The following is a 22,708-nucleotide window of genomic DNA, read 5'->3' on the forward strand; positions in this document are numbered from 1 at the left end:
AAAGGAGGAAGCCTCAAAAACAAAATTGGTGAGCACAGTGATCTCACATACTCAGTAGATAGTGTCCATAACATCCCTTGTTTCAGTTCAAGCCCAGCACAAGACACCAAGGCATGATTTTCAGATCAGGAAATGCAGGCAGCTGGGGAGGCTGTACAGCACTGTGGCCGTGTTTAATGGAAAGAAAAACACACCACCAGCCCAACAAGACAACGACAAGTATCCACAAACAGCATACGAATCAATATGGCTAACCTGATTCAAAAACATCCACTCACACATGAAAGCAAAGTTCACTACAGTCAATCACAAAGAAACAACCACACCCTAGGCCAACCCCAACCTCTCTCACCACCAAAGGAACACACACAAATAGTAAAGCGAACCTGCACAAGTGATGCTGACGCGAAACCCCACCACATACATTAAATAAAATAGAAACATCACCACCCGACCCCACCCCCACTCACCATGACCCCCTGAAGCTCTTTCCTCCCTTTCTTCCTAATGTAACACTAATGTCTCAACAAATGAAACTGATCTGTAGAAAATGTAACTTGAAACAAGAGACATTGCGCATACTTTTGTGAACCAAGAAATCTTTAATTAAAAAAATATGTTTAAAAAAGCAAAGAGAGCATAGAAAAACACACCACCATCTTACAAGGATAAGGTAAGACCAAATGAAATTAGTCTTAAAAATTATAAAGAAATTCTGAAGTGCCTTGGGAAGGAGACAGGAAAACAGAAACCTCTTATCCAGGTTTCAGCACAGCACTACTTGTAATTTCACAAAACAATAATCAACAGTGAAAAAACTCTCTCAGGAAGGTTGACAGACAGGTATGTCCTGGGGGCCTGAAGTGTCATCACAATGGGAACTGTTAGAAAGGAAGGCTGAATCTGTCAATTATTGTATCTCTTGGTTTCTCATTTTTCTAATCTTGAGCCAGTTCTTCACATTTCCACAGCAATTTTCAATTTTAAAAAAATCCTCATGAAAATTCACCAGCATTTGGGTGTGAATTTCTCTGAATTTTTGTGTTATATACATTTTTTCAAAGCAATTTCCCTGATTTCAATGCATGCTTGTATGTTATTTTCACTATTGCATGCATTTTTGGGCACATACTTTAGTCAAATATATGCAGTTTTGAACCATTACTAGGCTGGAATCACACTGCAAACATTTAAATAAATGTATCTTGGAAAGGATGGCTGTGTTTCGGTTCATCTCTTTTTTAAAACCATGGAGAGACCTGGTCTGAACAAAGACCTTGGATTCTTATCTCATTATACATGACAAAGCCATTTTTCACCTTTTCACCCCTTGCTTCTCCCTGTAAGACCTATTGCAGTCGTTAAGAGTCGTCAACAGGCTCATCACAGCTATCTGCCAACCACCCATTCCCACCACCCTTCTGAGTAATACCCCTCCCCACCTTCTCACTATATAGAAGGGTCTGGAAACTTCTGTTTCAGTGTATCTGAAGAAGTGTGCATGCACACGAAAGCTCATACCAAGAACTGACTTAGTTGGTCTTTAAGGTGCTACTGGAAGGAATTTTTTTTTTTTCAAAAAGTGTGACTTTGGTAGGTTCACTTTCAGATGTGAACTGAATCAAATGTCTTACCCATCCCTAGGCATGACACTGTGATCTCAGAATGCTGGGCAAACTATGATCTGATCGAGCATGACTCTTCTTTTGATCCTCTGTTCTATTTGTTTTGCCAGTGATCTTTCCCCCAGTAGATGGAGGTGTTTGAAACCAACTGCAAAACCGTAATGTTCACCCATTAGGTACGTCTTGGTTTGGGGTATGAGAAACAGAGGATTAATTATGTTTCTGATTTCTTGTGCTGCCAAGGAGAAAATTAATACAGTTGAACTTTCACTGACATCTTGCAATTGTGTATACTTATTAATAAAACTTGTCCATTAAAATTAGCAATAACGTAGCTGTTAATGTTAGACTTAAAATTCTGGATAACTGGCGCCTCTACAACAGTCATTACATCCAAACGGTAACAGAAAGGAAATAATTACATTCACTAATCACTTGGTTTAGTTGATGTAGGGAAAAGGGCAATGTTAGAAAACAGGTTCATGAAAAGGTCATCTATAGAAACACAATATTTTAAATAACAATGTGGGCAATTCAGCCCCAGCCTAGAGATGGGAGACTTCTTTAAAAAAAATAAATCAAAAAATAAATAAATCAACATAATCATCATTCAGATAGCTAAATAAAAAAATAATCCAACTTCTGATAACAGATCAGCATTGAATGCAAAAGGTGGATCATTTAAAAATAGCATGAATTCTCACACAATTAATTAAAAACTAGCATAGATTGTCTCATTATTTTTGTAAGTGTTGAAGCTGCAAGTTTTTGCAATTGACCCTCCACATTGTGAAATTTGAGACTTCCACCACATCAACACCATACATTTAAAGAACTGTTATACCACAATATGTAAAAGTCATGTCTTCCCCCAAAGAATACTGAGAACCGTAGTTACTCGCTAAGAGTGCTGCAAGTTGAATGGAGATATAGTCATCTTCCTAATGAGGGTCAGTAGCACAGATGTTGTAAAGGTGCGGTGATCTGCCATGGAACAACCCGACTGAAGAAGAAGATAACAGTAATTACCCAGACCTCGTTGCTGGTTGAGAAGGGTCCCTCATGACTGTTCAAACTTCAGGATCCAAAAAATGTAGGTCTGTCTCTGCATCTGCCTATACTAAGATGGAACATTGGCTGTTTCCATCTTGGGTGATGTTCTACTTTTAGGTAGGTGGTTGCACTATTCAAATATGTATCCTAGATTGCTATCCCATACTGTGACTCCTCTAAACACCAGTATCTTTTTTGTAAGCATTGATTTGAAAATTTGGAACCCCCCAAAATGCTTTATCTTCTTCCTAGGGAGACATTACATCATGACTGTTTTGTTCCCAATTCATGGCATAGAGACAAGATCAAACAGAAGGAACCTTTTGCACTGACATACTCTGACCAAGTCTATTCAGTTGCTGGTGGGCAAACTCCTTATTAGAGAATCACAAATAAAGCAAAAGGAATGGCTGAGTGAAAGAAGAGGTACAAGGAAGGAAGTCTGGGGAAAGGGAGGCTTCTGTAAATAAACCAAACTCATTTGAAATAGCCAGTTCAGAAAAGAGTTCAATGATCGCCCTGATATGAATGCCAGATCCCTTTATTTTCAGCAGTTTATTGTTCGTACTGTGGTGCTGTGGCCTCTTGGGCTTGCCGATCGGAAGGTCAGCAGTTCAAATCTGCAAGACGGGGTGAGTTTCCGTTGCTCTGCCCCAGCTCCTGCCAACCTAGCAGTTTGAAAGCATACCAGTGCAAGTAGATAAATAGGTACCACTGTGGTGGGAAGGTAAATGGTGTTTCCATGCACTCTGGCTTCAGTCATGGTGTCCCATTGTGCCAGAAGCAGTTTAGTCATGCTGGCCACATGACCGGGAAAGCTAGCTGTGGACAAACACTGGCTCCCTCGGCCTGAAGTGAGATGAGCACCACCCCTCATAGTCATCTTTGACTGGACTTAACTGTCCAGGGGTCCTTTACGTTTACCTTACTGTTCTCCAGTGTATTAAGGATCATACACATGCACTAATGACTATTTAGTGTGTTGCCAAGCTAAAATATTGAGCTTCCTAAGTTATGCACTCTATTACGTAAGCTAAGGCAACAGCTTTTTAGCTTGAAGACTTAATGAACAGTTTTCAGGCATGTGTTATGATTATTACACAAATGTAACAGAATACTATCTTCTCTAATTAATCTGTAGCTCCAGTGTATCACTGTGGATATTAGATGGGGAAGAAAGTATTAAGAACTCAGAATATGGAGTAAGTGGCTTGAATACTTTACTAGAACATATATTAAAAGGGCAAATATTCTGAAATAAGGAGAACAAAATTGCTCATAGTTCTATCTCAATGTAGAAGTCTTCCCATAAAACCTTTGATCTTTTATGTTTCCTGATTGTCCTAAACTAAGAATATAACTGAATATCAATGGAGTAATTTGGGGTATGCTCAAACCTTTGACATTTCCAGTTAATGGATCTGCAATAGCACTCATCAGGCATTCATTGATGAAAAGGCCTGAAGGACTGTACAGTTATCCCCAACCCTCATTGACATACTTCATGTTGTCAGCCCTCCCAAGCTGGCATGCGGTTGCCCGGGTCTGAAGGGTACCATGATGATGCAAATGGCTTTCCAACATGGGGATAGGACCTTCCATGTGTTTGTGACTCTGCAGAGCTACTGCTGGTCAGAGTAAATAGCTGCTATGAAACTTGGTAGACATATGGCACTCAATTTTGGAAGGATGAAGTCAGTTTCTTTCTAGAAATACTTTTCGTAGAGCCAATATTTTCTTACTTCTATCCAGTTCTTATCTGGACTATTGACTAGATTCTGAGATTCAGTCCAAACTCAGAAATGAAACTTGATTCAGTCTTGGCACTTAATCCAGTCTAGTATCCCAAATGGAGTGACCATTTGACTTCATCTCATGTCTGTAGATGCCACTGATATAGCAGGTCACCAAGCCATGAGGCACAGGAGGTCTTCCTGTACTCTGGTCCTGACCCATCACTGTGGGTTGATAATGTTTTCATGTCTTAAGTGCAACCACAACTGCATAAGACTTTGATAGCTATACACTGCTATCCTTTGCTGTGATAATTTCATTAATATATCCCAACCAAGCCTAAACCAAATACGGTCACTTGAGAGCTGACCGGACCCTTCCTTTTCCCCTTCCCTCCTTAGGACCAACACCTGGGACAGGAGGAAGCCTGTTCCTCAGTGGAATCTTTATGGTACGAGTATGGTATGAGTAGACCCTGATCAGCCTGCATCTACTCATGAGTATCCAATCCAGGACACTCGCTTTTACAAATGCACCATTTGATTTACTCACAACACCTCAGGCTTTTCTACAACTAGTGTAGCATTCAGACTCAGCTGTGTTGGGAGAGAGAGATATAAACTATTTCCACATCTCCTCCACATGCCCTTTTCTTAATGGGATGTCAGGCTCATGAATGAACAGCCTTAGCTGCATCCAAGTAATATGCAAATACACCCAAAGAATATGTGTAAAAAGTTGTCCCAAAGGAAGGCAAGATAGAAACAGCTATGTGTGGCTAACCTATTCGTGAGGAGGTAGAACCACAATTTCGTTTGAGGGTACATTATCTCTCTCCCCTGCCCCACATACATAGATACACATATATATTGTGTGTGTGTGTTTGTGTGTGCATGTATACACACACATATGTACTATATCATCAACCAACATAAAGAACTAAGTGCAAAGAGGTGCTCAGCAGCAGACAGAAACATCGCCTAACACAAATTTGAAATACAGGCTAGCAAAGAACACTAAACTGTGGCTGCATAAGCTGTGACTAAAGTATTACATATCTCTCCTGAATGTTATATTATAAAAGTGCTAATAGAGAATTTACAGATGTATTCTAAATGCCAGGGAAATTTAATCAGGTTCTCTTTGAAGCAGCCACTACTTTTTAAAAGGCCATCTTTTTGAAGTTTACCCACATCATATGGAGAATGACTAACAGGGACCTAAAATGCATTTTACACTTTGAATGTCTTGTGATTGAACAGAGTACTTGTTGCAGATAGAGAAAGATAAGAGACCTCGGGTGCAATTGTGTTTTAGAACTCTGAGCTGTTATTCATTGAGCATCTATTCATTGAATCACAGTTTATAGCCCCATCAGTGAGTACTGGCAAGTAGTTAAAGAATGTTTATCAGAAGAGAAATGGATGTTAAACCACAATTGAGCCATGAATCAAACTTTCATGGGAAGAAACAGAAAGCATCTTTTCCACGTGATTGCTAGCTGAAATGAAAGATTTAAAATATGAGGTTTCTCTGAAGGGAGAGATTTATGGACTGGCTATTTGTGCTCTGTGGAAAAATTCTCCCACTCCCCCCCCCCCCAGTCATTCTCCATCAATTATTGAGAAAAGAACCTGCATGTGAAAATGATCAAAGGAGAAAGGAAATGTTGGTGAAATTATTGTGGGTGGAGTGAAAGGCTTTTTTTGTGCTTGCCTTTTGTGGTTTGCTGAAAGGTGGAAACCTGTCAATTATCCAATTAAGAAGAAAATAAATTGCACTTGAAAGCAATCAAAGGAGACAGAAAATTTCAGTGAAATCCTCATAGGTGGGTTGCAGGGTGTTTTATGTGCTTACATTTGTGGATGCAAAGAAATATTTGTGAGTGTCCTTCCTTTCATTCTGCAAATCAGCTATCCATTGGTCTGTACTCTGAAGCCTTACTGGGTTGCCTGTGCTTCAATCAGTGTCCTGGGGAAACATCATGATGTACTACCTTCTAAAGGGGACTTTTTCGATCAGGGGGTATGGGGTGCTACTGAGAGCTGGAAAGATGTTTAATAGAAAGAAAGAAAACCACACATCACCCCTGGCTACCTTGCAATGATAAGGTGAGGTCAACACCCATACCCATGTAATAATAATAATAATAATAATAATAATAATAAATAATATGCCCTTGAAAAAAAGACAGGAAAATAGAATCCTCTTTGATGACAGTGGAAAACTCAAGAACTTGTAAAATAGATTTTGTCACAGCTCTGCTGATTGTGATGATGATTTTGCTTAGACCTGACTTCGAAATGTCTGCCTTGTTGATGATTTGCCAAAAGCAATCATGAGAATGACCTTGTCTGAAATTAGAGAGGGTTTGTGGCCGTGATTTGTTTTCCAGGGTTGGGGTGGTTACATTGTGATAATTCATGGAAAAAAGAAAAATCTGTTTGCCACCAGAGCCTAAAATAAAGAATCTAGACAGATCATGTTGTTGAGTTAATAAAACATGAACTGATTCCACATTTTATTAACTTAACACTATGATCTGCAGGGATCAATTTCTGTAGGAGAAGCTCACTCTTAGGAGACCTCAGCCGACCAGCCTGTGGGACGGATTCAACATTGTGCTTATGTGATTGTTCCATCAGCTTGCTAGAGGGAATGGCCACACCCCTCTCATCGCCTGCTTGCCTCTTCTGCGGTTCTCCTACCCACTCCTGAGCGAATTTTGGGGGTGCATGGGGGGATGAGATGGGGCAAATCCCTGCTTGCAAGGGGAAGCCCTTACTCAGGGCTTCTACTGATGGGAATCACTCATTGAATCCCACTCTGCATTTATTTGGATGAGCTAGCCCCTGGCCATGGAGGGAGGTTCCTTTCCTTAAACACCTGCTTTTGAGTCAGCCTTTCTGAGTGGATGTCTGAGTCCCAAGGGTGATCCATATCCTGCCCACAGGTTTCACAACTACCCTGTTCACCTTCAGAGGTGCCTAAGGGACCTTCACCTAGCATCACCCTTACCTGACATTAGGTGAGAAGATGCAGACATGGACATATCCAAACATGTTGTTCTGATTTTTGCCAGAGCTTTCTGGAGGGAAAATGTCCACAGAGCGGTTCCATTTTAAAGCACACTTAACATGCAAAACATATAGGAAGGTAAATTGAAATGTCACTTTACTGAGAAAACACTATAAGCAAGGAGGAAACTGGTGCTGACCAGAGATAATGCATAATGTAAAAGGGGAACAAAATGCAGAAACATCAATAAAGGTCATTTGTGCTATGAAGAAAATAACCAAAGATTTCAGCCATGTGAGGTTTATGAATAGGAGCCCTCTTTTAGGCTTCACAGAGAACCACCACAGATTTATTTGGGATAAAAATAGGATGACACAAACACAGCAAAATGTCAGGCTTAATTTAAAACGAATCAGCATTTCTGAACAGTATGAATTCATAGAATGATAGAATCATCAGTTTGGAAGGGACCATAATGATCAACTAGTCCAACTCACTGCAATGCAAGAATATTTTACGCAACATGGGGCTTGAACCCAAGACCCTGAGATTAAGAGCCTCATACTCTTCCAACTAAGGTAACCTTCAGGGGTGATATTATTTGCTGTTGGGGGTGGGGAAGAGATTAAGTAAATGTAATGTATATACAATGACCGCTCCCCGCATAAAACGGGGGGCGCCCTTTGCGTGGACTCGCACAGCCCTAGATCTGGAGTGGCTCCATCAGCATAGGCTTGGCTTTGCCTTCCCTCAGGTGGGATACCTGGAGGTCTCCGCCTACCCCAGTCAGTTGTCCAATCCCACCTGGGAGAAGCGTTGCCAAAGAGATCAGGCCAGGTAGGGGAGGGATTACCTGCCCACACAATAGAGGGAGGAATCCTTACCTGGGAATCCTCACTTGGCTCCAGAGCTTCTCCCACCCTACCCACCCTCAGTTAATGCCTTATTTTGCAGGTTAACTTTTCTTCACAGGTTTTGCAGGTTAACTTTTCTTCACAGGTATGCGGGCTCTGCTACGTTAAGGTCACTGTCAAAGGGCCAGAAAGGAATTTCCCTGCATTGGCAGGTTTCGCCTTTCGCATAGCAAAACGTCACAACTTTGGCGGTATCAGGCCTTGGGCGGAATCCTTTTGTCCATCTTCCTCTTTCCAGCGGTGATACCAGGCTTACCCGTTAAAGGGGTTTCTGAAGGGAGGCTTTGACCATACGCCGAAAGGTCGTCATTGCTCTCCCCTGCGGCGGCGGTGTAATGGGGGCGGCTATCTCTGCTTGAACATATGTTCTCCAGAGCCGGCCCATCCCCCACACAAACACTGGATAACCCTGATGCTCCCTAGGTCCCCGGCTGGGGACTGGGGAGGGAGAACGCCCAATGCCTGAGCCAAGGTCTACCCACATTTGAAATTTAATAAAGTTGTGGCTAATTTAATCTTGAGTCGTTATTCCACATGACGGGGGGGGCGCTTGGGATCTGGGGACTCCGCCTGTCTACGCAAAAGAAATAAGGGCAAACTTCTCTCATGGTGAGGTAAGCACAGTCCCATCAGAAGTGGAGAATACTGGGTGGCATAGATAATTCCAGTTTAGTTTTAGAGCTTTGTTAACTTTGTGGCTCCCTTGAGTGAAAACCATTATATTGGTGGCACCTTTTTCTCCCAGGGTTTAGCTATAGAATATTTCTTTACAGCTATTATTTCTTGATCAAGGATACCTCTGGATCCACTACTGTTGCTTGAGACCCAGGTAGCCTTGGTGGCATGAAGTGCCTTCCGTCACCTTCAACAGGTAGCCCAGCTGCACCCATATCTGGACAGGAGTACCCCACTTCTACTCTGGTAACTCCCACTTCTGTTGTTTATGCTCTGGTAACCATAAATCATCTGGATTACCAATAGGAAGCTGATGCTGAATGACTTAAGATCAAGGGTGTTAAATAACTGATTTTGGTACTATGTGTCAATCAAAGATTAACAATTAAAAGAATTAACAAAAAATAATAAGAGAAGGGGAAAAAAACAGAAACTTATGTTCAAATGCAAAATCGGAGGACATACCAATTTTCTGCTTGCAAAGCAACAAACCATCTCCAATACTGTGAATGGAGAAAGAATTCATCTTAGGCTGCAGACTTCAGAATACCTATCAGGAAGTAAATCCTACTGAATTAAGTTGAACATACTTCTGAGCACAGTTATTTTGGATCAGCTGGAAGAACTTGAGAGCTTGCTGAAATAGAGATAAAGGATTGATCCTATGACTTGAAGATGCTGGTGCCTTTAATGGAAAGAAGGGAGATGGACAGATGACATTGGAACAAAACCTAGTGTATCTTAATCCCCAGGAAGCATCTGTAACCACAGGTCATTTCCAGTGATCATTTCATCATTTCAGGTGTATAGTGTAGTCCTCCACATTCAGGTTTAAGGTGCAGAAATCACAGGCCCAACATCTTCACCCACCATGGTGGGGCAAATGTCAGGGCTACACCAGGACCTGGTGCATTGTGGGGGAACGAAGAGAGTAGCATTGTTGCTGGAGAATAAGGTTACCAATGCTTACTCATTTTGATGGGTGTATGCTAATTCCAAGGTCAGAGGCATAATATACCTGAATACCACTTGCTTCCATGGAACAGCAGCGCATGGGGGCTACTGCCCTTACATCCAGCTTGTGGGCTTCCCAGAGGCATATGGTTGTCGGCTGTGGAAAACAAGATGCTTGGTAGCCCTTTGACTTAATCCAGCACAACAACTCTGTTCTCTTCGTAAAGGGACCCCTGACCATCAGGTCCAGTCACGGACAACTCTGGGGTTGCGGCGTTCATCTCGCTTTATTGGCCGAGGGAGCCGGCATACAGCTTCCAGGTCATGTGGCCAGCATGACTAAGCCGCTTCTGGCGAACCAGAGCAGCGCACGGAAACGTCGTTTACCTTCCCGCTGGAGTGGTACCTATTTATCTACTTGCACTTTGACATGTTTTTGAACTGCTAGATTGGCAAAAGCTGGGACAGAGCATTGGGAGCTCACCCCGTTGCAGGGATTTGAACCGCTGACCTTCTGGTCAGCAAGCCCTAGGCTCTGTGGTTTAACTCACAGCACCACCCACATCCCTTTTTCTCTTCATAGTCATCTCCATTACTCTGTCCCCTGGGACCATACCAAACCAAAAGAGATTCAAATTTACATTTTACATTGACATCAGAATATGTTTTGTACATAGTGAGAAAGCAAGTTGATAAGCCTTCCCTAAAACACTCATTAACTAATGTTATAATTTTGGCTGATGGGCAAAGTAGACCTGTCACCAATTTTCACCAACTTTTCAGCAATATCAGAAGAGCAAGATAAGGTTTTCACCCAGTAAAAGCATCTGAAGACTCTCAAAAGGAAAGAGCTTTCGCAAGACTAAGAAAAGTGAAATCATTCTGATAAGATCAGTATAATCTCCTACACAAACTTTAGATAAGTCTCAGTGAAATTTTGGGGGATTCCCCCCTCCCATGTCCATAGGGTGTGCAATATTCATTGCTGAAAATGCATTGGATAACACAGGAATACTTTAAAAATCAAGATATCAATTTCACTTCCTCTCTCTGACTGTTGAATCTTCTTTTGATTTCCATTCCAGCCAAGATGGACACCTAAACTGTCACCAGTGGTTTTCCCGGCCTCTTTAAAGATGATCTCATTAGGAAAATGAAATTGGCCTTAATTATATTAATGATAATAGCTGTGAACTGTGCACAATTAATTCTGTCACTGTACATATCTGTAATATTAACTGATCACTCCTCTGCTGGGTAAGTGGGTATTAATTAGGGGAAAGAAACAACTCAGTCTGAAACCATCTATGACAAATTCCATGCAACAATGCTACTTCAGTGGGTTTGTTTTTATGTAGTAAAATATTTAGCGGTCAATGTAAATTGTAGGAAAAATATATTTGGTGGTGGCTAGATTAGTACTAAAAGGACTTTCATTTATTCCCTCTGCATGACTTTAAATGTAAGGTAGGCTGCGGTCATATAAACAGTTACTTGGAATTGTAGTGCAGTCCTGACTATATCTCCACAGAAAGAAGTCCTATTGGATTCAATAAAGCTAACTCCAAGGTAAGAGGGTTTAGAATACCACAGTATGCAATTACGGTACCTATATCGTATCTAATTTCTATCCTACCCTTTGGCCAAGGGTCTCTGAACACCATAGTTTAGATTATCTCATTTTAATCTCACAAGTGCCCTATGTGAGGTTGATTAGCCCAATATATGCCTGTCCCAAGATCATTTGGGGGAGCATCATGGCCGAGTGTGAGTTTAAACCCAGATCTCTCCAAGTTAAATTCAAACCTTCTGCTACATCACAATGGCTCCATTATTATCTGTTTTATTTTGTTTGGTCTATTTATAATTGCAAAGAACAATTATCTTTCAATTTGAGAAAATCTGGCATTGGGCCCTTAAAAATTCTTTTATGTAGCTTTTTTAAGAAATGTGAGTGCACATCAAGGAAAATTCAATGGGCTGGTTACGAATGCTCTAATAGTTTACATTGCCTTCTCTGTCAGAACCTGAGGGGAAGTGTATCAATTTGTGAATGACTAATGTCAGTCTTCCGCATAGACCCTCTCTTGTCAGAGTTCATTTATGTCGAAAGGGAGGAAAACACTAACAAAGTTTCACAATGCATAATTTTTCTGCCTGAAAAAGGAGAGAAGTTTCACACAAGGAGTGACATGCTTTATTGAGGTATTAATATTGAAACACACAGACCGCATGATATATGTATATATTGCTTGGATAAATCACCCAAACAATCTGCATTCCATGAGACACTTTTATTGGGTCTTTTGGAAGGTGTCAGCATAAACATTCTGGATCAAATGATAATGTCACTGTGCTCCTTGTGTGCGGCGGTTTCTAAAACTGGTTTGGCACCCTGTATCCCCCCTGAAGCAATCTGACTCTTAAGGCAACCAGCATTTATAACTTTTCAATGAAGGAATATGCTGCTAAAGTACTGAAATCTTTGGGATGTGGCCAGGATAAATGCACCCCTTGGAATGGGATGGGAGCCAGTGTGGTGTAGTGGTTAAGAGCAGTAGACTCGTAATCTGGTGAACCAGGTTCGCTTCCCCGCTCCTCCACATGCAGCTGTTGGGTGACCTTGGGTTAGTCACACTTCTTTGAAGTCTCTCAGCCTCACTCACCTCACAGAGTGTTTGTTGTGGGGGAGGAAGGGAAAGGAGAATGTTAGCTGCTTTGAGACTCCTTTGGTTAGTGATAAAGCGGGATATCAAATCCAAACTCTTCTCTCTTCTTCTTCTTCTTGCCTATCTATAAACCATTGTGTATGTAAATATGTTGCTGCTAGTCAAAAGGGAGGTAGGTAGGTAAAGAGAGAGAGAGAGGGGGGGTTGTACTAATCAGGGGTCAGCAACCTTTTTCAATCGTGGGCCCTCAGACCATGTGGTGGGCCGGACTATATTTTGAAAAAAAATAAATGAACAAATTTCTATGCCCCACAAATAACCTCGAGATACATTTTAAATAAAAGGACACATTCTACTTATGTAAAAACACGCTGATTCCTGGACCGTCCGCGGGCCAGATTGAGAAGGCGATTGGGCCAGATCCGGCCCCCAGGCCTTAGGTTGCCTACCGCTGGTACTAATCGTATTTTAAAAGTCAGACCAACTAAGGGGAGGATGCGCGGGGTGTGTGTGTCCTGCATACTGGGAATGGTTGTGATGTTTGCAGGAGAACTGTGGTGTATGTGTTTAAACCTCCCCTACCAAAGTCTGCAGAGGTTTGCCTTGACACATTAATGCTGCCCTTGTGTGCTCATTGAAACCTACCAGCATGCAGGGGCCCTAGGTCACTGGGTGGCCATTGGGCTGAAGGGAAACAGGCAGCTTGCCACTTTCTTCTCTTTGGAGCCCAAATAAGGAGGTGGGGTGACGTTGTGGCACCCCATGAATCCCCTGATTGGATAATTTAAACTGTAACAGGGGCACATTTCCTTGAAACTTAAGGAATCACAGAGAAGGGTGAAATGGAAATTGTGTTACTAAGACATTTCCCTTTGATTCATTAGAATTACAATACTCAAAAAAACCCATGATAGATATAACACACCTTCCCCATATTTACTCCTGTTTAATGCAGTTGCCTGACTTTCTGCTCCCTCCCATTTTGCAGATTTTCATGATGAAATACGGGATCTATTTTGAAAAGTTTTCAGGTTAATTGCTGCCGTTATAATGTAAAGATATTCCAACTGTATTCTTGAAACCAATTCCCATTGTAAAGAGTAAAAAACTCTTAAGTTATCCAGAACTTTTAAGAATTATTTATCACCCAGCATAACACAGTAGGTGTTTTAGAACTGTTGTTTATGCATTGATGTTTGAAATATGATCATAGCCTGTCTGAAAGCACTTCCAGAAAATTGTACAAGCACTGAGCAGAAAGCTGAAAATGTCACCAAAGGGGGGGAAAGGGTGGCAATATGATTTCTTTGAAATATAGTTGAGAGTCGAGTAACCTGTGAAAAGTTGGTTTGATGGGCTTGCTGATTTCACAGTTTAATTCAAATGCTTTAAATCCTTTTGCAAACAACACCGACTGTGGTATCCTTTAAGTGTTACAGGAGAGCAAGGGGAGATATTTCTGGGGCTTCATCCCCAAGTGTTAGAATCACTTTTAAAGGCCTGCCAACACATAGGGAGGGCTGATTCCAAGAAACTTTTCAATGGGATCAGTTTCTTTCTCTCTATAGAGCAGAGCTTTCCAAACTGTATATCATGTCATGTTTGTGGGTCTGCTGCAGTGTGTAGGTGTGTTATGCAAACACTCCCAGCACTTCTCCAAGGGCTGGGAATGGGTTCGGTTAACCTCCGGTTTGTTAGTAAAACTGAATTACTTTGTCATGAAATGATGCATGTCTAAACAGTGTTTCACCAACATGAAAAGTTTGGAAGGCTCTGCTGTAGAGCACCCATTTGATGGAAAAGACCCACCCATTTACTCTGCCTACAACTGTACTTCTCTAAAGATATATAAAAATAAATATAAGTCTGCAATCCTTAATTCACTAATAGGGACACAGCTGGGCTTACTCCTGAGTAGAGTTTCCTAGGACTGTGCTGCATAAATTACATTAGCACAGACTGATGAACCCACAGAAAACACTTCCCATTGATAATGGTATCAACATTTAAGGAGCACCTACAATCTATTTAAATGCAGTCCAGAATAAAGAGACAGGACACACAATGGAAGAAAGGCAGAATGTAAATATAAGCAAATAAATAAAAATGTAAAAACTGTCTAATGTGGAGCACAGGGCATTATCAACATCTGCAAAGGCTCTTTGAAGCATTGTCTTGCATTGCTTAGCAAATGGATGTATTCAGAGAATGTTCTGTGGGGCAATGAAAACTGCAATCTGAAGCATTAAGCAATGGGAAGTTTTAAAGGACCTCGTCCCCTTTTTCATTGTTCATTCTGTGTTTTCATTGGACACTGTCTTCAGTCTGTAAATTAGGGCACATTCTCCAATCTGTCTAAAATATGTCTGATGCTTTCAGGAAGTGGTAGAAAACCTGGGGAATTCATGCAATCTTAGACCAAAAACAAAAAGTTCTAAGCATCAGAAGACATGCTGGGGCTCTTCTGCAATCTACGTAAAAATGAAAACCAAATGAAAATTGAATGAAGCAGAAGCAAAAGAGAAAGAGAGAGAGAACAATTGAAGGTAAAATTAAATGACTGGAGCTATATACCAGAAATAAAAACAAATGAAATGAAATGAAACTTTTGTCAGAACACATCACATTGTGAGTTTGTGTTACATAAGTGAGCATACTTAGTACTGAGCCTGGGCTTGCACTGTGCAGTTATTCCGATAATTTGAATTTAGAAATATTTCTTTCCAAAGAATGTGATCAGGAAGAATATAAACTTGATTTCTTCAGTTTTTTTTAATAGATAATATACTGCTCTCTGAATATCACACGTTGTTTTCCCATCACATACTCATATTTCATTCATTGTCTGGCAAAGAAAATGTAGAATGTATAAAATGTATAACTCCCTCCCCTCTGAACCAGGCATGCTGGTGCAAACTCATTTTTTTCTCTCTAGCTGTAAGAAACCAATAATAATGGTTCACATGATCAGTAATCCTGGAAAACAATCTCTGAACTCATTTTAGGCTCTGGTTTATGTGCACATTCAGGAAGCAAATCAGAGAATAAATTGAGTTGAAAGTCAACCAATAACCCTCTGGGAAAACTGGAGGTTCCTTCTTTCTAGAAGAAATGACCGTGTAAACAATCACAGTCTTCATAATATTGGTGGGCATTCACAGGTTTAAAGCAGGGGGTTGAATCCTGGCAAATGATCTAAGATATCTGGCAAGGGGATAGCAAAGGTGGCTAACCTCTGGCCCTCTAGATGCTGCTGGACTCCCATCAGCTTCAGGCAGCATGGTCATGAGGGGAATTGTTCTGCTTCTGGAAAACTACAAGTTAGCCACCCATGGCTTAAAGATTACTGTTTATTATGGCATAAGTTTTCATGGAGAAGAGGCCACCTTGTCTTATACATAATGTGCAGGCATCTCTGCACATGATGCTGGGGTGTGTGGTGGGAATGCAAATGAATGAGGTCAGAGGGAAATGATATGCAAAAAGAGCAGTGATAATTATGTGAAAGCAAAATGGTTACAGTGACAATTGATAAGGCAGGGCTGGTGATAGGAGAAGCGTACACTGTTAGATTAACATATGCAGCATGATAAAAATTCTCAATTCAACTGCAGGTGATTGAATATCCTGATGAATTATAATGCACCAAGTTTCACGCTGAAGTTTCCCTTTGAAGTGCCTTTGTTAACAAATGGTCACTTGCAGAGTGTCCTGATGCGTTGAAATATTCTCCTGCTGGCATCTGGATAGAGCCATTTCTGATGTGAGATTTGTTCTCATTTATTATTTTGTGTAGAGACTGGTCTATTTGTCCAGCTTCCTTGCAGAACACACCACAAGACCCATCTGCTACAGCCAAATACCTATGATACAGCCGCTCAATGATGTGAAAAATCAGGTAAAAAGGAGGCCAGACAATTATAAAGGAATACTCTATTAAAGGGAAAATCTAGAGGAGAAAATGGCAGCACACTAGTCATCTATAGCTCCTACTCAGCTTAGAATTACGCTTCACACATCTGGTCCGTGAATGTCTATTCCAAGGCTGGAAAACATGTTATCTTCCAGAGGTCCTTCAAAAGTGGTTGGACTACAGCTGCCACCATCCCTGACCATTGGCCATGCTGGCTCAGTCTGATGGGATTTGGAAGACAACAGGCTCCGGACTTCCGGGTCGGCGCCATCGCCGAATGGCGGACTCCCTCCGAGCTCCGGAGGGAGCCGGCTTGGCAGGGGCTGGGTCCTACCGCACCGGCGATGCGGGGACCCTTAAAAACCACGGCCAGAGGAGGCCGTGGACATGGAGACTCGGCTGGCACCGTTAGCGCTCTCCCGACTCGTGAAGGAGCCTTTTTAAAGGCTACGGATCGGGTGCCGGGGAGAAGCGTGGTGCTTTGAGTTCTCTGCTATCCCTGCCGAGCGCAGCCGCATGCCATCCGGCGGAGAGCGCTGACTTCTTCTATTGAAAATTTGGCTCTAAAAGAAGAACCCGTGAGTAATTGGAATATGGACTAAAAAAAAAAAGGGATAAATTTTTAAAATTCGGAGCGAACGGGGGAGGTGGAAAAAAGGAAGCCAGCCCACCCCTAAATTGTAGAAGAGCCAAAACAAAGGACTGGACAACTAAGATTGAGTGTAACCTTATCTCGCCGAATCAGCAACTTCGCGAGGGAAAATTATAAGATTGAGCTGGAGGAGAAAAGTGGAATTGTTTTAAAAAAGCACCCCCCCCCCCGGAATCCCTGGAGCGATTCGTGAAACTGCCTGGAGAAAAGCGATGGAGGTTTTGACAGCTGTCAAAGAGCTGTCAAAAAAAAAGATTAAAATAGAGACTTTGTTATAAGGACTTTGCCGGTTATATTTGTTATAAATTGAATATAAACTGTTTCAAATATCGGCTAACAAGCTACTTGGACTGGTGGATGTGATTCTGGAAGGGAACTTTGCTACTGTAATCCATCTAGAGGAGCCGAGGGATATTGCATGTGTTTTTGACAGGAAACTTGAACAGTTGAATGGAACTTTTAATCTCCTGGGAAACTGCAGGAATGGAACATTATTTTGTCTACAGAGGTCTATACACTACAGGAAACAATGGAACTATTTGTTGGAAAATGAAAGGAACATGATGCAATGCTTTGCTCCATGAATAACAAGCCTCTGCAGAGACACTAGAAACTTTTGGAAAAAGAACATTTCTGTGGGAGAACAGAGAAACAAAAAGGAGGAGAATGATTGACAAGAACAAGGAAATAACAAGAACTGGACAGAACTGGGAGAGGGAACATTTGGGATATCCAGGTTTGACAAGCTTATGGAAACAAAATTGGAGTTTTTACTCCTGGATATAAAAACCTGGATAGAAGAAATGGGCCCCTTTTTTGATAGACTCCTTCTATGATTGGACACCCGTAATTAAAGACTGGCAAAGAACCTAAGGGACATAGTGTAATGTGGGAACTCCAGGAAGATATTAGAAGTAGAGGGATAGGTGAAAAGCAAAGGGGAAAGAGGGGAGGGAAAGTTGGAATCCAAAGGCTGTAAAATCACTACTCATATTTATTTTATTTCCATCTGTACTATGTTTGAAAGGGGGGAACTTGTGGAAGGGAATAGATCGATCTTAGGGGATGGGAATTTGGATAAATTGGGTTACTGATGATGAGTGTAATTTGGGGATAAGAACTTGTTGAATTTAATTGCTTATTTGGAAGATTTGGAACACAAGAGGGGGTAGGGAGGGGAAGTCCTGGTTATTGGCAAAAAGTTTATAAATTGGATTTAATTTGTTTTAATTTGTTTTAATTTGGAAAACCTTAATAAAAATTATTATAAAAAAAAAGGAAGACAACAGGCTCACTATCCCTGGCTTCTGCTGTAATGAATTTGTTAGTTTTACAAGACTGCCTTGATTTTGCTGTAAGGGACTAGCAAAGATATCCTTCCAGGATACAATAGAGAGCTGCGCAATACTTTCCCTTTTTATGCATTATTCTTATGAGTAAGAAAATGCACATTCCCACATTGTACAGAAGATACATGTATTGGTTCTGCCCCATGACACCCTATAAATTTGGGGTTAGCCCTATGGACATATTAGGGGGACATGTGTGAACAGGGAGCTGACACAACTTTATGGTGTGAGCATGAGCGTTTTCCTGCTTGCATTTATGGAGAAGGGTGACTTAGGGAAAGGGTGACCTGTAGAAGCCATAAAACATATTGAAACTCCTTGTTCAGGTGGACTGAAGTTGCTTTCTTATAATATTTATGATATAATAACCTCTGAATGTTTATTGTCTTGTGAACCTTGGGGAACTCTTAGCAGTACAGTGGTACCTCGGGTTACATACGCTTCAGGTTACAGACTCCACTAACCCAGAAATAGTACCACAGGTTAAGAACTTTGCTTCAGGATGAGAACAGAAATCATGCGGCAGCAGCGGGAGGCCCCATTAGCTAAAGTGGTGCTTCAGGTTAAGAACAGATCTCCAGAACGAGTTAAGTACATAACCAGAGGTACCACTGTATAGTATTCTTCACTGCTGGAAGAATCTGGATATCAGCACCAAGTAGAGCACCACAGAGGTGATCAGTTGCAGTGATGGGGTGAAATCCCCCCATGGCAATGCTATTCTTTGATCAAACTGTTTCTACAGAAGTATGTGAAATTCATAGTATCACTGTACCAGAAGCAGTTGTAATTAAGTCAGGCAACAGTTTCAAGAATTAAAGTGAAAGTCGGCATGAACAAACTCTGATTCACAGCCTTTACAGTGAGATCTGTTTAGGGAGAAAAATAGCTATGATAAAAATGGAAGAATTTATTTATTGTTTATTGGGTGACCACTTCATATATCTTTGAGTAACATGGAGGTTTCCCCCTGGAATTCTTCTCTGTCCGTATCTATGGTGGATGTGCCATTTAATGTGCTCCCCCTTCCTCTGTCTGGATGTCTATGAAAATTGCTAAGACAGCTTGTCACCGTGCATTTTGAGTTGTGAGCTGAGGTAGCTGGGATTAATGGTCGAAGTCATTTGGAGTTTGTGTTTTACTCTCCTCTCTGGCAATAGGCCACCTTGACATTTTTGGTCCCCCAGTTAGAGATTGTTCTAACAGAACACAGATCACCCTATGAAGCCAAGAACCTTAGGTGGAATGTGTGTAGAAAAAACTGATCCTGGTGGGTGAGGGTACAACGTGTCTCCACTTGTGGAGACCAGCCACTGTTTCTTCACTGATTATTATATAACTTTAACACTTTGATTAAATTGCATGAATACAAAACAGTGTCTGGTTGGCAGACACATAAAGGCTGAGTGTAGCACTTGAGTTTCAGCTGAACAGCAGCTGTTTAAGTTATATAGGAAAATGTCAAATGGACCACTTGGAGATACCACTAGAAGTAAGGTAAACCTGCTCCTTTCTCAGAAGGTAAGGGCCCAACCCAACCCTGTTTTCCTTGTTCTGCCCCTTCTTTCCCACTGAAGATGCTTTCAAACAGGAATGGGAAACCTGTGGTCCTTCAGTTGGGTTCCAACTCCCCAGCAAGCATGGCCAATGGCAAGGGTTGATGGGAATTGTAGTTCAGCAGCATCTGGAGGGCTACAGATTCCCCACTCCTGCTTTAGAAATTTGAATTCTCTAGCAAAAAATCTATTCCTCTCTTCTACTGAGTCTCAGATCAGAATTTGATTGTCCACTGGTTTCCACTGTCATCTGAATGTTGCAGCGCTGGTCCATTTTATCAAATGTACACAAATAGTGGTTTTCAGTCAATGTCAATGAAAAACAGTATGTGTTTGCCATCTCTGTAAAACTATACTCATTTAGCCATAAGGGCATAAACAGCAAAACAGAATTACATATGTCATTTTAATTTAAGCTGACGAAAGCACTTTGGAAAAGAAAGGCACTGTCCTGCCATTAAAGTGCTGAGACTTTAAAGCAACACAGGTTTTTAAATACCAAGCCATGTTTCTTTGAGGAGACAAGAAACAGCATGAAGGAAGGGACGATGATTTAGGAGGAAAGAGCAAATAGTTTGGACAAATGAAAATAAAAACATCATAAAAAGGAGGGAAATCACATAATATGTATATATAAATGGTGGGAGTAGGGAGGGCAGGGTATTATTATTATTATTATTATTATTATTATTATTATTATTATTATTGAATACCATCTGCTGCAGGTAAAAGGGAAGTACAACAAAATGGATGAAAACCTCTTGTGTTTCTTGTGAATATGGGGGGTAGAGGATATATATTTTGTAAAGAAATACCCCTCAGGTTATTGTTGGAGAAAGGGTAGAATGGAACTATGTAGGAATCCATGCAAGATAAGGTTTCTTCAGCTGGTGCTAATTGATGAGAACGTGGGTCAACAATTTCAGAAATATCTGACACTCTCTTGGGCAATTTTCAAGGCAAACATTGTGATTTTCTTCTTTTACCTCACAGTGAGAAATTCACCTAAATTTTGGGGCTGGGAGGGAGACTCCTGAAAATTCATTTCACACCCATAATCAGGTTAATAATTCCAGCCTTCACTCGGGAGAGGTCTGTGAGGATTAATGTTGCAATTATTGTAATGAGCTTCATTATCTACTAATTAAAAAAAAAAGATTCTGTAAGAAATCTGTCAGTAACTTTATCCAATGCACTGCATTTAATCCTGAAACTTTTCTTGGCATTAACTTTAATTGTTCTTCACCACCTTTGAATGGCTTTTTAGAAGAGCTTCGTAGTTTTAAAAATGTGATCAGGCCTACAAACCATATAAAATAAAATAAATAAAATAAAATAAAATAAAATAAAATAAGGTTGTTTTTAGCACTTCATTGACTGCCAACCCACATATGCCTGTATAAATATTTCATAATGCCATTAAATATGGGTTATTATTTGTCAACAGTTTTGTCTGATTAAAGTGGTGCCACTTTAAGGGTAAACGAAAACATGCAGGCAGCAGGACTTGCCAGGCAGGCAGCAATAAAAAACTTCCCTTCACATTGTGCCAAATATATGCCACATGGATTTGGTCGTGTTGAATATATTTAATTAACATAAATGAGATACAATGTGGCGCTCTCTCTCTCTCTCTCTCTCTCTCTCTTTCTGGCTTTTAAAGTCTGTAGGTTTGATGAACCCTTTGCGATTAAATTTAAATGTAAACCCTCCCATTCTGCATCTATCTCTGCAATGTGGCATATCAATGAGTTGTCTCATATATGCAGATGCATGCACACATTGGAGAAAACGGATTACAGGCAGAGACGATATAATTGAGATCAAGTTATGTGACTGAATAATGACATATAATTTCGGCGTTTCCCCTCTACACACACACACACACACACACACACACACTCCCTTCTTGCATGAGTGTAGGTCAGATTGTTCTGCAGCACAAACAGACAGAAACACACCAGAGGAGAGTTCAGTGAGTGACTGAATATTCACTGCTATTACCCCAGAGCAGAGTAAATGCATCACAGATTGGCCTAGAGGAAGCACATTCTCTCGATCCATTTCAGTCTGGTTCCAGGCCCAAATTTTGCACTGAAACAGCTTTAGTTGCCCTTATAGGCACTGACTCCTAGGGGCCAAGGCAGTTTCAGTCCCCCCAAGGTATTTTCAGAGGGCATTTTGCTCTGCCCCCTGGCTCCATGTGATGTTGTGCGATGTCATGCATGTGACATCAAGATGCCATGTGATGTTGCGTCAGCTCCCCCAATCCTCTGGAGAAGCTGGTGCCTCTGGTTGCCCTAATGGGTAAGGTGGGAATGCAAGCTTTCCTTAATCTTATAGTGGCTTTTGACCACAGTTCCACAAAAACATCATGAGAGCCTTCTGGATCAGGTCAGTAGCCCATCCAGTCTAGCATCTTGTTCTCGCCAACCAAATGCCTTAGAGAAGCCCACAGGGCTTGAATGCAACATCACACTTCCCTCCTGAAGCAACTCAAATTCAGAAGCATGCTGCCTTCAACTAAGGAGGTAGAACAGGCATAGCCCAACTCGGCCCTCCAGATGTTTTGGGACTACAACTCCCATCATCCTTT

The 22,708-nt window shown here is 41.2% G+C and overlaps 1 long non-coding RNA gene across 1 annotated transcript; it reads left to right on the top strand.

The window, feature by feature from the left end:
- The first annotated feature begins 6,267 nt into the window (after nucleotides 1–6,267).
- LOC310833904 lies at nucleotides 6,268–16,486 on the top strand. The gene is made up of 3 exons (XR_014558996.1): nucleotides 6,268–6,523; nucleotides 15,022–15,188; nucleotides 16,439–16,486. It is a non-coding gene; the product is annotated as an uncharacterized lncRNA (long non-coding RNA).
- Nucleotides 16,487–22,708: the final 6,222 nt, after the last annotated feature.

The sequence above is a fragment of the Podarcis gaigeae genome (genome assembly GCF_964106915.1).
Source record: "Podarcis gaigeae genome assembly, chromosome: 1".
Classification (NCBI taxonomy): Eukaryota; Metazoa; Chordata; class Lepidosauria; order Squamata; family Lacertidae; genus Podarcis; species Podarcis gaigeae.